The sequence below is a fragment of the Takifugu rubripes genome, chromosome 13, assembly GCF_901000725.2.
Source record: "Takifugu rubripes chromosome 13, fTakRub1.2, whole genome shotgun sequence".
NCBI classification, from domain to species: domain Eukaryota; kingdom Metazoa; phylum Chordata; class Actinopteri; order Tetraodontiformes; family Tetraodontidae; genus Takifugu; species Takifugu rubripes.
In genome coordinates, this window is record NC_042297.1 from 19,474,943 (window position 1) to 19,492,540 (window position 17,598).

Here is a 17,598-nt window from a genome sequence, read left to right on the forward strand (position 1 = left end):
GCTTCAAAAAAAAAAAAGGCTCAAATAGAAAGGGACAAAAAAAAATACATTTTTAAAGTGAACATTCTGAGGAGAGCTGTTCATGTTTTATTGCTACTGACAAGGTGCAAAATTGATCTCTTTGGGTCAAAAGGGACAAGAGCCATAACTGCCTAAAATTACCCATAATGCCTCACATATGCGGCCTGTGCCTCATTTTTGTGTCAGAAAATTTTCGAATGCCCCAGCGCCTTCCTTTATTAGACTCGGCCAAGACTGAGCGCTATCTCTGTACCTGCTGAACACCAGCTACACGGGAGAAAATGAATTTTTAAACTAGTTGAATCACCATTCTTCAACCTTTCTATTTTCCAAGGTCGTGTTCATTTATCACAGCTGGTGTGTGCTGGAGCCTGGACAAAGGCTTGAATGCATAATGGAAGGTTTGGGGTAAACTGCTGGGTGTGGGGATGAGGGGCACAACATATTTAGCATAGCGGCTTGGTCTGATTAGATGTCCAGACATGCCATAACCTTGGGGATCTGCCAGAGAGAAAGGGAACAGGAAGGAGGGGTGGGTCGGGACGGGTTAAATGCAGACAGACCGAGAGAAAGACAGAAACACTCGCACACGTCTACGTCAACCCAAAGAAAGAGCGCAGATGGAAATGTGTTCAGAAAATATTTTCATTTTCTTCCACCTTAAATGTATAAAATACAGTGAGGTGCTGTTGCTGAACCCAGCGCCCCCACCTCCAATTCTCCTGCATCCCTTGAAAAAAAAATAAATCTAATTTTCCCATTCCTGCCAGAAACCCTCCCCTACACACACACACACACACACACACACAAAAAAACACACGCACACACACACCAACTCGCCTGCTAACCCCACCCACTACGGCTGCCATTCAGCCCCTTCCATCCTTCCTCTCATAGTGATGCACTGGGTCTTTCTCTGAGCAGGACTCCATTTTGTAATAAGTTCTGATCAGTGTTTTAACCAATTTGCCTTCAATCCTGAGAAAATGGTGGAGGAGAAATTTATCGGGATAAAAGGTCCACGAGGAATAAAGGTGAATCATCAAACACAGCACAACATGGCGATAATGCGAGTTCGTTTCACGTTTATGGCTTCAAGTCCCTGTTTTAATACACACACGATGAAGATTTAAAAGGTTTACCAGACGTTTATGCTTATTTATATTTATCTGCAGACGCGTTAAAGGAGTTTGAACAAACTGGCACACTCAGCAGGCTGAGAGGGAAGGTGCACGGAGGTTTGTTTACTATCTGTAAGGATAATGAGCAGAGAAAATATGTACTGTAGGCAATCTTTTACCCTTAGGACAGGCCAACATAAACCCATTACTGGGAAAAGATTGTATTAGACACAACACACTCCACACACACACGCACACAACACACACACACAAAGTTACTGAGGCCAATCTCGTATTTTAGTGTCCTTAAATTTCAAATCCACAGAAAATACAAAAAAGGAGCAACGCTAGAAGAAAGAAACACAAGCAGAACATTATTTAATATTATTTTCGATGTATATAATGTTAAGCTCTTTCTAAAGCACTGTTTTTAAACTACACTCACTCAAGTTGTCCCTGTTGAAGTACTTGAACTTTATCTTCTGAATTATTAAGGAGGCTGGGAGATTAAAGATACTAGTGTGATAAATGTTGGTAAATGTTCCCTTTAACCCGTATTGATGGGATTCAGTTTATTCTGATATGTTTTTTTCTTTTAAAGGCCATAAATCTATTTGTGTAAACAGATTTCTGAAATACAAACAATGAGGATTGATATAAATATAAGAATATCTGCAGAAAGATCCTTTTCCCCTGACCAATCACAATCCCTGATCTTCCACGTCAACAGGAAGTGACCTCACAGAGGAAGGACTCCCGTGTTTCTGGAGGGAGCTTTGACCTGAGTGATCGTGGTCACTTTCTTCAAGAGGTGGCTGTTAATGAACGGTTCAAGTCCCATTAAGGAAAGGAGATATACTCCAAGTAAATTTCGGAAGACTGCTCCCCCCCCCTCCCGGAATCTAAATAAGTTTTTCATTAATGGTGTCACAGAGATCAGCAGTTATCAGAACCTCCAGAGGGATAGCACAGCGGGGGAACAATCACCGATTCTTTCGCACAATTTCACCATCTAATTTCCGACCGTGCATTTCGGAGAAAAATTAATTTCCTCGGCTATCTGATAAATCAGAAACATGTGATTGCTGATGGTGCCGGTCTGGGCGGGCACAATGGGATCTCTGAGCTCCACGTGACAGAAGGAATTGGAGCTGAGACGCGACGCGCAGACGGACAGGAAGTCAGCGTGGGATCTCCCCTCCCCGCCGTCCCTCGCCATCGAGCTCACGACGGATCCCATTCGCACAGTCCTCAAAGAGGCAGAAGTCCGGGCTGATTCCGTGGCTCCATCGCCTCATTATTCTTCTCATTCTTGTTGGTTTAAAACTCTAATTTGTTCTTTTTCTCTGCTATGCTGCGCCAGATGAGGTCCGTGATGTTCACTGCTCTATATGATGTGATGCGTGCTGCATTATACATGCAGCATCTTGTATGATTCGATGCGTGTTTTCTGCATGGCTTCCCCCTGAAACAACTGGGGGATTTTAAAAATCGGCTATACGCTAACATGCCTCGGGCTATCTTTACAAGGTTATAAAGCATTAGGAGCAGGAATACATACCCAGGGAAATGAGGGGGTAACCCCTCCCCATCACCACGCCATTAACACGCACACCACACACTCGTGGACCTCGACCCTTTGGGGCCACTCTCTAAGAGGTTGCACACGGGGCAGAGTGGGTAGAAGGGGTTAAACGACAACGTTGTAAAACATTTATGTGCTTGTGATAGAGCATTAGATAGGTTGAACTTTATCCCCCACCATTAAAGAATTACCCTAACTGCCGCCGCACTGTATCCGAGCATGGACACCGCGTCCAATCGCTTCCCGCCATCCCATTGATTTTCACACCCTGATTGTTTGCTCCCAAAGGGCAGTAAATTACAGGGCCTTTTACAGGGAATTACACCTGCACTGGAAACTTTACAGGGATACGGGTGTCAGGCAACCACCCTCACGCCGCTGGGAGAGTCTGTGTGCTGCGATCTCTTTTAAATCACACACATTAAAGCATCCGCAGGAATGACGGCACCGGTGCATTTCAGGGGAAATTAGCAGTTCAGGGTCACTGAATACCATCCATCAATGAGGTTATGACTAAAACACTGTATCGGTGCGCAGCTGGGGGTGGTTGCTAGTTTTGCACCAGTTTTTGGTTTCAAGAATCACAGATCTTCTTTTCAAGATGCAGCAAAGAATATTAAATAATACCAAAGTCACCAAGAAGGTTATTGCACCCATAAAGAGGCAGCAGATGAGGAAGATGCAGAGTTAAGGCAAGATGGGGTGGTTCTGTGGAGGTGGAGAAAAGAATCAATGAATGAATTGTGCACAAATGAAATGTTCTTAAGTCTGCAACACCTGGATGGAAGCGGTTTCTTTTCATTTTGTCTGCAGTTCGACTCACTCCCAGTAAAACCAGCTCTCAACACCAGCCCTCACTGACCGCAGGATAGCCTCGCCAACATGAAAGACCTTTTATCTGTTCCAGGTGCAGGACCAAATGTGTGTGAGTGTGTGTGTGTCCCACTAATGCACCAAATGAAAACAGCGGTTCCAGCATTTCATGATGGTGTTTGCTTCTTCTGCACCTCATTTGGTTGATTGTCTGATTTCATCTGTGAGAGAACAGGAGAACGTTGGGATGTCGACTGTCAGAGAACGTTTTTATGCGGATTTTCGACACAAGAGGCTCTGCTCCTTCAGGTCGCGGGGACGTGCACGATAGCACCAAGCAGAGTGCTGTCCTCAGCGACCCCCCCCCCCCCCCCACCCCACCCCACCCCACCCCCTAGCTCTGTCTGGTTTCAAGTTAAACTTGACCCCTCACACGTGACCTTTCTGGCTTGGTCTGCAGGATGAGCGGAGTGGGGCAGGAGCGCAGCTGCGAGGGAGGGTCCACAACAGGCACACTCCACTCTGACAAAGGGAGAAATTCAATTGGAGCGTATTAGTGTCCAAGTCGTTGAATATCACTCACCGCAGTTAACTGGAAACATCTTTTCCTCGCCACTCAAGGCGGCTTCGATTAACCTCTAAAACAGTGGGACGGCCGGAATCTGGAGGGTCACACCCAACAGCTCTCAGCCTCAGCTTTTGCCAGCACTTCTCTATTTATAACCTGTGATACATATTGCTGTGGTCATTATTTTCAATGTTTCTGTCCTGCACTGTCAAACGCCTTGCAGGTTTGATGTATGAACGGCAGTCCATCACTTACATTGTTCTCCGGGACAACCAATGAGTGCGTGGTACCCCCGCAGTGGCCCAGACAAAGACAGATAGATGGGCCAGACTCAGGCCATACGTACCGGGGGACACTTCTCTGGACAGCTTACAAATAGGATGGAGAGGGAAGGGATGAAGCCGAACAAAAGCTGATACTCCGCAGAGCTGCCCAACCCATAACTGTCACCTCTGCAGATTGAACAGCCGCCCTAAATGAAGATAAACTATCGATCTACAGAGTAATATCTGGGGTTTGGTAAGCACAATGAAGGAAGAGATGACGGGGAAAATAACCCCCTCATATTTGAATACCAGTCTCGATAGCCAAACATAAACTTCCCGCAAGTAAAACTGGCGTCTCGGATGCAGCAAACTCAATTAAAAGCAAAAGGAAAAGCATGCTACAATTAGCTACCACCTCACTACAGAAACCTCCAAACCTTCATACCTTCCCCCCCTGCCCCCGCCATGCTCAATGTCTCTTTTCTCTACAATCAGTGTCAGAAGAAGCGGCGAGGAACGGTCTGAGAGAAACACTTATCTAGCACAGCAGCAGAGCCCTGTTCCTACACCCTTTATCTCACCAGGAGATGGAATTCAATATACAAAAACCCCATCATGCAGCAGCATCACGCCTGTGCCGGGGATAAGGGCAGGGTTGCCAGGTAATTGGTTGGTGCTGGACGAACACAAGGTTTGAGACTACCCACGGAGGAATGGAGATTACAGGAAGGGGTGGAGGGACTGGGAGTCAGTAGTGGGGATGTGATGGGGGGGGGGGGCTCGACAATGTTTCCCTCCAACCCCCGCCCCCCCTCCACCACGCTATCCGTCGCCCGTCATGTAATCCACAGCCACACAAATGTGAGTGGTTTATTTATTTATTTCGGTTTCCGCACAAATTACAAAGCGCGTCAACTTGATTTGTGTTGCCCCAGCGGATAACTGAAGCAGCCTCCAACGCTCCCCCCCCACCACCCTCACCCCTCATGGAAAAACAACGGGATGGGGGGGGGGGTGACTTTGTTACATTTGCACAAGTTCTTGTTTTGCCACCCGTGTGTATTTTAATTAAGGAAATCCGTCACATCTATGACACTTAAATTAAAACAAAGCAGATAATGTCATAACAGGGGTGGAAAATCATTATGGAAGGGAAATCATTTCTACCTTTGCAGGTGACGTTAAAGAGGAGCTTTGGAGGTTGATGATGAGGCGCATGGAGGGAGAGCAGTGGCAGGGTGGAACACACAGGAAGTCCAGCGGCACCCCGCTTCCCGTTTTTCAGCAACTCTTTGAGATAACGGGCGCAGAGGAGGGAGAGATAAAGGAACAGAGGAGAGGAAGAGGAAGAAAAAGTCATTTCTCTGATTTATTTATGACGCAAGGAAGGTATACTGAACGCATCAGAACATGCAGCAGTGGTCATACTGTCAGGGAAGATGAAGTGTCTTCATAGTCGACTGAGCGAATGAGTGAGGAAAGAAAGAGGGGGAGAGAAATGAGAGAGAGAAAGAGAGAGAGAGAGAAAGAGAGAGAGAGAGAGGGGAGGGTGGCTATACTGCATAAGGGTGTTAACCATCTCATCTTTACTGCACCATCACACTCGCCACAAAATGGCTACTTCGTTCCTTCATGCAGCCAACGCCATCATGATAGTGGAGTGTGTGTGTGTGTGTGTGTGCGTGTGTGTGTGTGTGTGTGTGTGTGTGTGTGTGTGTGTGTGCGTGTGGAGGGGGGTAATGAACACACCTCCATCTCATCTCCCACCTCTGTCGCCTGCTTCGCCACAGAACCCTCAACCATCTCTCGTATTCACACACAACCCTCTGCTGTGTCCTCGCCTGGCAACTTAAAAAGAAACAGTCGTTGTTCTTATTTCAGAAAATAAAAGAGAAAATCGCCTCTTCATTTGTCCATGTGAGCCTACAGGACAAAATGTTCCTGTGCTGATCCTGTAAGAATCTACGCCAGACAGCCAACGGATCCACCGCTGCAGAGTGTGTATCAGCAGGGACGTTTAATGGGAAAGGTGTATCACACACACACACACACACACACACACACACACACACACACACACACACACACAGAGAGAGAATTGCATGTATTCACAATCCAGACCTGCACAGAAAAACATTCAGCAGCTGTGAGGGGGAAAAGTCAATGTAGTTGCTGATCCTGTGGGGGCCTTTAATACGGCGCAGGATGTTGTGGGCAACATCCCCCTCTGCAGGAGAACATAATCACTTCCTTGAAAAAAGCTTTATAGAATAAAATGGAGCCTCGGAGGCCATTTCCTTCATGACTTTCCACATTCTTGATGGAATTCTGATGGAAATCGAAGCCCACTAAAAAAAACCCAAACTGTTTAAATGAAAGAAAGATGTTGCTTGAGGAAAACTAGGACACCGGATAAAAGGATGGGGGGGGGCGGGGGTTGTCGAACCCAGGGAGCCCACAGTTATTACGTAAGAGTTCGGGGGACAAAACCACGGCGTTTGGAAAATTAAACAAGTTGTGTCCTCCCTCGATCATGAATCAGGGTATTTAAGTTCTGGGTTGCAAACATATGATTTGGTTCAGAGAGAGGCTGGTGGACGGGGGCAGCAAGTTAATAGGACTTCGCTCAAAAGAATAGGACATTTACTTGAATAGAGGAAGAAGAGAAGAAGAAGAGAAGAAGAAAAGAAGGTCTGGGCGATGCAGACTTCAACATTTCTGTGGATGAAAGACTACAAAGTTGCTCGCTTGCTTTGTGAATGTGTAACGTCTCCTGAATGGACTTGGTGTTCAAAGCACCATCACAGGACTGAACATTGGTCCGAGGTGAAGAAATCTGTCCTAAATTAGAAGGAAATAGCCATCGTTCACAGTCAGGACAGGTTTTAAGGAGTGCGAACATATCTACCTTATCATCATTCTGCTTTGAAACTCAATTAGAAAATAATATTCTGTACTTATGAGGAGCCATTTATTGGCCACAGTTTCTCCACGGTCCACCTGGCGCTCCTATTTCTGTGTTATGGAAGTTTTTTTATTTTATTCTGGTTGAGCCCCTGAATCATCTGCTGCTTTAGCACAAGCCCTCAACTCCAAGGTTATTTCTCCAGGATTTCCTGTAAGTTCTTTAAAGTAGAGGCAGCATTTGGAATACATATTATACATAAAATCTCAGGCAAATAAACTAACGAAAGTTTGGGAGATCAGCGGCATCAAAGCATTCCTCAAACCACGCGATGAGCTTTGTGTCTTTGCGAGCAGAAGCTCGTAGATGTTCCCCCACGTTTCAGAGCCTGGCTTTAGATTTTTTTTATTTATTTTTTTTAGCAGATTATCTTTTGGTCTTTGAAGCCCAGAACCCACCTGCTTCAATCCCAGCAGAACTACGCCTCCGGTTTCCAGGCTGTGGTTCCATTGGTCAGCGTAAACAGCACCTATGAGCCGTGGCCTCAGGGGGATTCTTATTTATTACTAACCAAAGTCTGTGCAGAAGCCCTGCACATATCTTCAAAGAAGCGCCAGAAAATATGCTCCCTATGAAATATGAATCATTTGGGAGAGTTGCTGGAAATCTAAAACAATTCTGTATATGGATGAGACAACACGTATCCTTCCGCTCATTCTATGGAATAGAATTTAGGTCTCTTTCAAAGAAAGAGAACCAAAAAAAACCATCTATGGTTATGCAAACAAATAAAAAGTTGGCAGGAACTACCTGATGCGGAGCATCCGAAAAATACAGTATTTATCACTGTTATAGTTGCGTTATTACAAGAATAACGCAGAACGGCAGAGCTTCTCCTCAGCTTATCTGGGTTTTATTTTAGAATTATAGGCCTGTAAAACTAATAAGATCTGATGCGATATCACACATTTATTGTTATTTGTTTTCGGGCATAAACAAACCAGAAGATAGATCATCGTGGAGCTCCAGGTGCTCAGTCGTACAGAAACGTTGATTTAATTATTACATCTCTAAATCTGCCACAGACGCACACTCGGGGTTCGCTCCTCGGGCTCGTGGCAAACAAAAGTAAACAACGAGCAAAATTATAGTGGGAGCTCGGAACAAAATGTCCGCAAGGCCACGCGGAATCCCACCTTTGGAGAGCGGGAGTTAGCAGGCAGCGGCCTGAATAAAAAGGGGTCATCTTGCATGCTACCTTCAAGGTACAATGAATAATAAATGAACTAGCAATGGACACAGAGAGGTGCTATCAATATTTCAATGCTTTCACCTCTAATTCAAGAATCCCAGATTGCCACCAGTGTCCCAACAAATATTCGTAACCTTGTCCACTTAGCGGGGCAAAATGACGCAACACTGTCACGCCGGCTTCATTCTTCAACGCCACGATCCTCACAAATGACCAGCATTTGCCGCAAAAAGCCGAACCGAAGCCGGTTTCTGCACGATCGCGTGCAAAATAGGATTAATGCAGCAATTAAGCGTGGTGTCTGTCGGGGTCGGAATCATCTCAAACTTCATTCTCTGAACTTTTTGTGCTCACGCGCTGGAGTCCAAAGTCTGGAGGCAAATGGCGGCTCTATTCCAGGCTCAGTGCGTGAATTCTCCTGTCGTCCCCTCGCTCATAAAGTGGGGCTGTCCTGATTACCCCGCAGTGCGGCACAGGAGCAAATGGGTGCGCAGCAGCGGGAGGGGGCATGAGAATGAGATGCTCACTGACCCGGCCGCCATCACAAACCACCAGTCTAATCTAATATCCTGACTGACTGAATGAGTGTGCGGTTGGTGCGCATCAGGCCAGCGCTCCTGGTTGGGAACGCCTCGCCACGCCGACACAGGCCGGTCCTGGACGCCAGGATGCACCGGGCTGATAAACTCTGAACCAGTTTCAAAAGCCCGGCTCGCAGCAACCCTCAGCTGGGGACGTCTGCGTCCAGCTCCCCTTGCATTCGTTAAGCTCATATAATTCGGCAGTCTGCATCGGATGGCGCCACTTTGAAGGTTAACAAATCAATATTCCAGACGCTTGTCATTTGTTACCACAGGAGATCTGGTTGGATAATGACGACTGTGCGGGTATCCAGAAAGGCTTCTCTAGGAACAAGCCATTAAATGCTGCAGAGACCATGAAGGGAAAGAGACTCTAATTGAGGGTATTATTATTTGTCTGTCGAGCCATCACCTCAAATATCACAAAGCTCCTCTCCACAGCGAGACCTGTCACTCAGATTTATGTCCCCGCGCCGCCATCTAAACCACTCTGGAGATAAGTGCTCAGATCCAATCAGCCGACAACTGAAACCAACTTGATTTTTTTTTTTTAATTCAGGAGAGTCCTAGAAAGTTGGTTCCGTGCGCCCCCGACCCCCCTTCCCCCCGTGTGCGCGGTGAATAACGCACGTGTTCAACCCAGTCGCACAGAGCCAACAGACAGGCCGCACCGCCGCTGCTCAGACGACAGCGAAATGGGCAGCAGCACCATGAGCGGGCACATCCCGTGTCTGCTCAGATTAAACGAGAGGCTGACGATGTTAATTAGGCAGAGTAAATTTACATGGGCAAATTATGTAAGCAGATAGGAGAGTAACAAAGCGTGATACCAGCTAAGTCACAGCTTGGCAAACACTGGCCCGCCACTTCATGGCGATGTGGCCACGGTCGATCAAGCACGCGAGCCTCAAATGCCAATTAGACATGAGTGGGTAATTGTGTCGGGGGGGCTGGTGGCACAGGGGACTTTGTCACAATGTCCCCAAGCACTTTGTGTCTCAGACGCACACGAGTGACACATCGGAGTTCACTGAAAAGGAAGCGCTTCTCTCGCTTTCTCACACACACACACACACACACACACACGCACACACACACACACACACATACACACACACACACGCACACACACGTCTGTGCAACTATCTTTGTAGAGTCCTAATGTTCTTTTATGGTTCAGTGGAATGATTCTGTTCCCTTTCCCAGTACAGGAGCGCGTGAGGGGGTGGAGGTGATGACCGATGTGCTGGATGTCCCACTTCCAACCTGTTCGTCCTGGAACTTTTACATCGCTCGCAAAAACTAAGTTAAAGCTGAGGCGTGAAGGTGAAGTAACGAGGTTCGCTTCGATACGACCTTGTTTAACTATCGTCAGTCACGATTGTCTCGGTGAGTTCCACAGAAACCCAGAGCAAGGAAGAAACCTCGAGCAGGACCAGGCTCATGTGGGGGGGACCCTGGTGCTGATGGTAGTCTGGGCTGAGGAGAAGAAGGGGAGATGGGGCCAAAACATAATCGCATTTTAATTTATACCCGTCTCAATGAGTCAACGCAGCGACATCGTCTTTGTCTTTGCAGCACGACTCCCTCCTCCAAGATGGACGCCTGCACGCTCTGTGTTGCTGTTGAATCTAATTGGCACAAACCAGCCTTATACCTCCATAATCCCTGCATGTTAATACTCCCATGGTAACGTTCCCTCACCTAATGGTCGCACAGTCAGGCGCCTTTTCAACCACATTACTTCTTATTGAGTCACAGAGCCCCGTCGTTTCAAATAAGACAAATTTAATTGAGCGAGTCTATAAAAATCCCTGTACTGCTGGGAAAGAGCTGTTTTTTCAGGCTTTACTTCTTTATTTATTCACTGTCTTTTCTGAACCTCGGAGAGAGAGTCCCTGCATGTGGCACAAGGAAATTAGGTTTATTCCACTTCATATAAAAAAGGAAGGATGCAGAGATGCAATTCAAAGGTTTCAAAATTAGATCAATGGCCTCAGCGATCAATCAAAGGCAGGGCTCCTCAGGCGTCCGCCGTGATTTGGGAATTCAAAACGAACCTTTAAAGCAGCAGGTACAGCGTCCACTCTTTAGAGAGCGAAGCAGGAGGCTGCAAACTGGAGAAAGACTTATTTTTTACAGAGAACGCAGAAGATGGTTTATAGAATCTGCCTGGTGTTTTGTCCTTTTCTAAGTTTGAAGAATGTCCAACCCTGATTCCAGGGGGCGGAACTGAAAAGAAATATGTAGATACTCTGAATTTATGTTGAAATGTGCAATCAGACCGTTAAAAGTAAAGCAAGAAAGGCTTTTAATAGGAGATCGGCAAAAGCGTGTTTGCGTCCCGTGATTCACCCACAATCCCGTTACCACTGCAGAGACATTGAGCCCAGTGTGATACTGAAGTGATTAACCAAATAAATATTTCATCCTGCAGAAAAGCTGCAGGGATCGCAGAGCTGAACATTAAAACACTGGCCTGAGATCTGCCTGTTGAGACAAAGGGAGAGAGAGAAAAGCAGTAATAAGGAGAGAAATGGCGGGAATATGAGGTAATCCTACAACAGAGTGCTTCCCCATGAAGGATTTAACTATTCCCAGCAACTAGATAAACCAGATATTATACTGCAGAGCGGAATAGGTGTAGGAGTGTGTGTGTGTGTGTGTGTGTGTGTGTGTGTGTGTGTGTGTGTGTGTGTGTGTGTGTGTGTGTGTGTGTGTGTGTTGCAGGGGGCATAACCTCTGTCTCCCCCTAGAAATGCTCTGATAATCGCGGAGAGGTCTGTAATTTGCTCGGGGAGGATTTTGCTGCCTTACCATATTTTGAAAGCTGCTGAATTCACTCCCTGTCTGTTAAATCCCATAACCGGACAAATAATTCCTTTTTTCAATTTCCAGGAGAAATTCCTCCCAATCTCATTTAAAGCCTGGTTACGGTGTTAATAAATGAGGCTCGGTGTAATTGCGGGGTTAATCTCAGGCTTCTCCTCTTTAATGCTGCCGGCTGGTTCACACAGCACTGATAAAGCTCATGGATGGTGTTTGCTGGCCTCTAAAGGGGAACGATTTGGTACTTCCATCATGGGAATTATAAAAAGCGAACAGTTAATTGCTCATTACATACACTGATTTGTCGGTGGAAGAAATCCCTCAGATGGAATTCTTTAAAAATTAAACTCTCGTAATTCCAAAAAAAAAAAACAAGTAGAGACAGTCAGTTGATGGAAGAAGCAGTAAAGTTGTGCTCTATTTTTACACAGTACATCCCTGTTTCCCCCCTCATTATCATGTTTAGGCGAAATTACTTTCTGTAATTCCGTGTTCTGAGTGCGTGTTTTAATACAATATTTCGTGTTCTGGTCTCCAACACCAGCTGGCAGCTCTCTTAATAAGCAGGAGGTTAATCAGCACAGGCGATTACCGAGCTCCTCAGGTTGGCTAAAGTGGCTGCAAGTGCAACATTAGAAAATGGGAGCACCTTTTTTTTCCTCCCCTTTTGCGATGGAGCCATTAGACACATATTTTGTTCCCATTCCAGCAGTAATAAGATAATAAAAAGGAAGTCGTCTGAAGAAGGGTGAAGTAAAATATGGCTGAAATCAACACTCAAACGCTTCTGCAAAATGAAAACTAATCAACTTTTCCAGGATGGGCTGCTGCTGCAAATTGGGGATGGGGCAATTAAAATGCGCCTGAAGCAACTTTATTGAGAACAAAGCACCCAGTCTCTCTAATTAAATCCTGTGGCAGACACCTGGCCTTTCACCTCCTCCCCCTCCTCCTCCTCTGGGCTCCCAAGTGGCAACTACACAGAGAAGCGCCTCACGCACCTTCTTCCCCAACTTCTTGACTCGGGCTGCAGGAAAAAAGCCCGTCTTCCTCATGGACAAGTGCTCCCAACAGATCTAATCAGCAGCACTGGACCAGGGTCACGGAACGGATATTATCGCTCTCTATTTACCGCACGTCTCCGACTCCGGCAGGATCATCCCAGCACATTACCTACCCCTCAAAAGTCAACAGCCAGGTTTGCGTCTCTCAGGTGACCTCAGTCAAGTGACAGTGGAATTTTCCCAGCCCGGTTTTCCAGCTGGACGTCAACTGAGCACAAACGTCAAAAAGGGACGGATGAGGTTCTGATACGGACACATACACGCGTGCACACGCGTGCACTTTGGCCTGTTGAGAGCTGGTTCTCGGCGTTCGCTCCCTCGCTGACCTCACACAAGCACCAGACAGTAAGAAGGCACAACAGTCGGAGGGAAGTTCTCTGGTAATGGTACGGAAGTTAATAAAATGAAGGGAGGTAATGGGAATAGGTTTTAAACCACTGGCCACATTCCTCCTGAGATAGAGATGGCTGGGGCTAATGAACCCTGACAGTCGATTCCACAGCAGATCTGCACTTACAGCACATTCACCTCCAGCACCAGGACGGGGGGAAAGTTACAACCTCACACCGATTAACTGCTCCACGTTTTCCACTTATTTAACACTCAGCCTGAGACCAGGAGGCGCGCGGAGGCAGCGAGGCCCCCGCTTGATCCTGCACAGTCGTCTGCTTGTGCTTAAACCGCGGCACACGCTCGCCGTAGACAAACCAGTGCACGTTCAGACCCTGGCACGGCAGTTTGGTGAATATATCGTGTTGTAGTTGGCATGTTGTGCGAGGAGATAACTGTTGGTAAGAAGATGTGCTTTGTTGATCCCACAAGAGGAAATTCAGGGTTTTTTATCACAAATGTGAAGATTTGAACGTTCAAATGAACACACACACGCACGTGCACTGCGGGAGAAGAACTTGAAGAACTTTAAACTCACTGATCCAGTAAACCCATCTGCGGGACACATCATCAGAGATTATCTAATATTCTTTTGGTCTTAGAATCATAATTAAAACAATTTCATTTTAGGCCAAATCAGTGAAGAAGTCAGCAGAGCTGAAGCGTCCCTGCCGTGTTCTCGCCGTCCCTCCTCCACCACCCTTCCTCCAAATCCGCCTTTACTTTCTTCTCCTTCCACTCCCAAAAACAATGCGGAACTAATGCATTGTTGATCTGCCCCTGAAGACAGCGCCGCCTCACGCAACCGGTCCTCATTTGTGGACGCCCAGGACAGGAGACCAGGGCAGCGGTGTGTGTGCTATAGAAGAGTTCTCCTATAGGATTTTCAATACATTCAGATTGATGCTCCAGTTGCTTCATTATAAGGCTTTTGTTATTACTTTGCATGTTTCACGATTCTCTAGGCGACAAGATATGATCTTCGTTCGTGCATCCAGAAGAAGGTCCTCCTGCACACCCTAGTGGAAATATTCCGGGAATGTTTCATGAGATGACTTCAGGGACACAGAACTCCCCTGATGCTTAGAGCATCAGAGACGAAGAAAAATATCATCTTGTCTCATCTTTCTTGAAGATTCATAAATAAAATATGGACTGCTGAGACTCAGAGTAGCGGGAGAAGCCAGCATGGCCGGTCGTGGGGAGAGCGTTGAATGTAAATGAATGAGTTGGGAGCAGAGAGTGTTGGAGCCCCGGGTTTGGCCTCCCACCTCCATCAGGTCCAACCTTCAGAGAAAGGTGCTCTGTCTAATCTGGCCTAATTTTATGCCTCTTTAACCATGACCGCTGTATTTAAATGGCCGTTTCTTTGACAGATGCTGGGCACAAATTATTCCTAACTGGAAATTTGCAGGAACGATATTAAACACCCTTCAGGCCAGGCTGCCTCCGGAGAACATTGGGACATCAAAAGACCAAACACTTCAAAAACCTAAAACTAATGACCTGAGCCCTCCTCCAGGCAGAAGGAGGGCTTCAACTTTGTCCAGCGTCCCCGTAGCTACGGAAAAACATCACACCTTTAAATGAAGATTTGTCCGATCCCCCAAAACCCGCTGAATTTACAAATGATTTAACATGAAGAAACCATGGAGACCTTCTGCTGCATGTGCATGAGAGCTGGTAGTACGTCCAGAACCATCTTATCTGCAGACTGGGCCGCTCACGTCTACAGTGACTCTAAAGTCTTCCCCTCCGTGGATATTTAAATGGAACTTCAGTGTAAAACTAAAATAAGAATGGTAAGACAGTCTTTAGTTAGGGCACTAAAGAAAAAAATGGTCAAGTGTTAACCGCCGTTCCGGAGAGGATCGGCCTCCAGCCTGGAATCAGCGAGTCAGGGCGAACACCCACACAGGTTACTGGGGATATTTTATGGCGCTACGCTTTAAACAAATCCGACACATTTGTGTTGCAACAGCCAAAGAGCCAGAAAGGCCACAGTAAACTTTAAGGCAGCTACTCCAAATAAGCTGTTGTTGTTTCAGTGGTAGCTGGTGAAAGAAGAGGCACCATCGGGCCGAGCGGGACTTAGTGCTGCTTGTTTAGGAGAATGGAACGAACCCAGCTCAGCCACTTTATCACCACCGACGAGTCCCACATTACCAAAACTGAACGAGACGGGTCGAACATGTCTGATCTGCCCTGGCTGGATTGGTGTCTCTTTATTTGGTGTGGCCGAATTAAACTCAGTCACTCTGTCGTCGCCGGAGGCTCCGAAACGCCCGACTGTGACGAGCGCCAGCGGGGGAAGCGCCATAAAAACGAGGAGAAGGTGCCGAAGGTGCAGAAGGCAGCGGCGTGCTGCCAGCTGCAGAGCGCAACAAGCGAGGCTTTGGGCAATTTAAGTCAAGGCAGCTGGCACGCTAACGTGTTCCAGAGCCAAACCAGTTGTGCTGAGTGACCAGTTTTAAGGCTTTGGCCTGGACGCACATCCGTTTGTCAACAACAGTAGCAGGACATAGATAAGGAACTAAACCCAACTCAGATTTTCTCTCAAGGAAATTAGGCTGGGGGGGGGGGGGGGAGCTCTTAGCCATGGCTGACTGGATATGAACCTGTAAAAATTAACCCAGACCAGCTGTCCTTCAGCCCCGCAGAACTCCAGGGTCCACCATCAAGAAGGAGGGGGAAAAAGTCCTCTCAGCTACGTGCACGCATGTATTTAATTTTCAACATCTGCTGCCTTCATGCTTCTATGCTTTCCATTCCCTCTGCACATTCCTCGCAAATTCAGTAGCTTTTTCTTCTGCATTTGTAAATGTTGTTGACTGTGGAAGCCGTCCATGTTTACTTTAGACCCCTGGTCACTCCCGGGCCGGCCATAATTACCTGCAGATGGACATGTTCTTTCATTGGCTGTGTAACTATATTACACTGGCTTCACGTTTTCAGCCTAAACTCGACACTTGTAACACGGCGAGTTCAAGGAAGTGCGATCGAGCTTTCAGGAGGTGCACAAGAGTTCTATTTAAATGTTTTTTTGGCGATTGGCTCACATCCTGAAACGGAAAAATAAATGTTTCTGTAACTCCTTTTCACGCCCAGCTGTGGATACATCGGGGCTTCTCATAAATCAGCGTAATGATTTAGTGAGCTAACACACTGTCAGAATCAATACGCGGCGCGTCCACGACATGTGTTTTCACTGCGAACCTCGCTGTCCTGCTCAGGATGGAAAATCCACAACAACGCTTTGACCGTTTTGATCTTCTTCTGCTTTGATGTGGGCATTTTTCCAATTAAAACCAGCAATAATGACGCAGTTTCCAAAGAATGCTGAAAATATCAGAGGAAGACACAAACTTTTCGAAGTGCGGTGTGTCTATTTGAGGTTACCAGGGGCCCAGTTTGTAGTTGAACACAAAGTCAAGAGGGGGGAGAAATCAAGGCAAAGACACTGAACGCTTCTTCAGAAAATGAGGGAAGGAGATAGTGGAAAAAACGATCTCCAGCCAAAAAGTGTTATGTTAGCACAGATGCTATTCAGAACAGTAACTGACCATAAATATCCCAGCGAGGTCCAGGAAGAGTCCAGCCTATATGACAAAAATGTTGGGGTCCAGAGTTCCGGGTGGTGTCTGGTTTGTCCTGCAGGGGCCGTGGAGGAGTCAGTATTGGCAACAGCTTCCGCTGCAGGCAGGCGCACCTGTCGGCAATCTCCATCAGGCCACCTATCTAAGGAGGGAGCGCCGGCCTACCAGGCTCGGAGTACTTGGTGTCGCCCCTCCTCGTTTGAGGTCTTCACGCCGTCCTGCTGGACTTGTGAACGTGCAGAACCCGACTCCTGTGTTGGCTCCGCGCTGGAGCTCTCTGTGTGCCCTGGAAGATTGAACTAGTGCTTCCCTGCGGTCCCAGAGGACTGCCAGTTTGATTTTGGACTTTTTATCACTGTGTTCTGGCCTGCTTTCGGGTCCTGTAAAAACCGTACCGTAACAGAGGTTAACAGAAGTGTCACAAATAAATAAATTGCGCCACCGCGGAACCATGTTCACCTTGTTTAACATAACCGAGGCCCCTTCAAACGTTTGTGAAGACCCCGGAAATGGCCGAGGAGAGCTGAGGGAGGTTTTAAAGGCAGTAATAAAAGTGGGGAAGGCCGCAGACTCTTGACCAGATATCGTCCAGTAGTGAAGAACGAGC

At 46.9% G+C, this 17,598-nt stretch overlaps 1 long non-coding RNA gene across 1 annotated transcript in view; it reads right to left on the reverse strand.

Moving 5' to 3' along the window:
* Positions 1-17,190, reverse strand: part of LOC115252132 (uncharacterized) — a 33,183-nt gene extending 15,993 nt beyond the window's left edge. The window contains exons 1-2 of the long non-coding RNA XR_003890574.1: positions 16,959-17,190; positions 5,542-5,664 (exon numbers count right to left, since the gene is read on the reverse strand). This is a non-coding gene — a long non-coding RNA (uncharacterized lncRNA). The remainder of the gene's footprint in view (positions 1-5,541; positions 5,665-16,958) is intronic.
* Between the last annotated feature and the right edge of the window lie 408 nt (positions 17,191-17,598).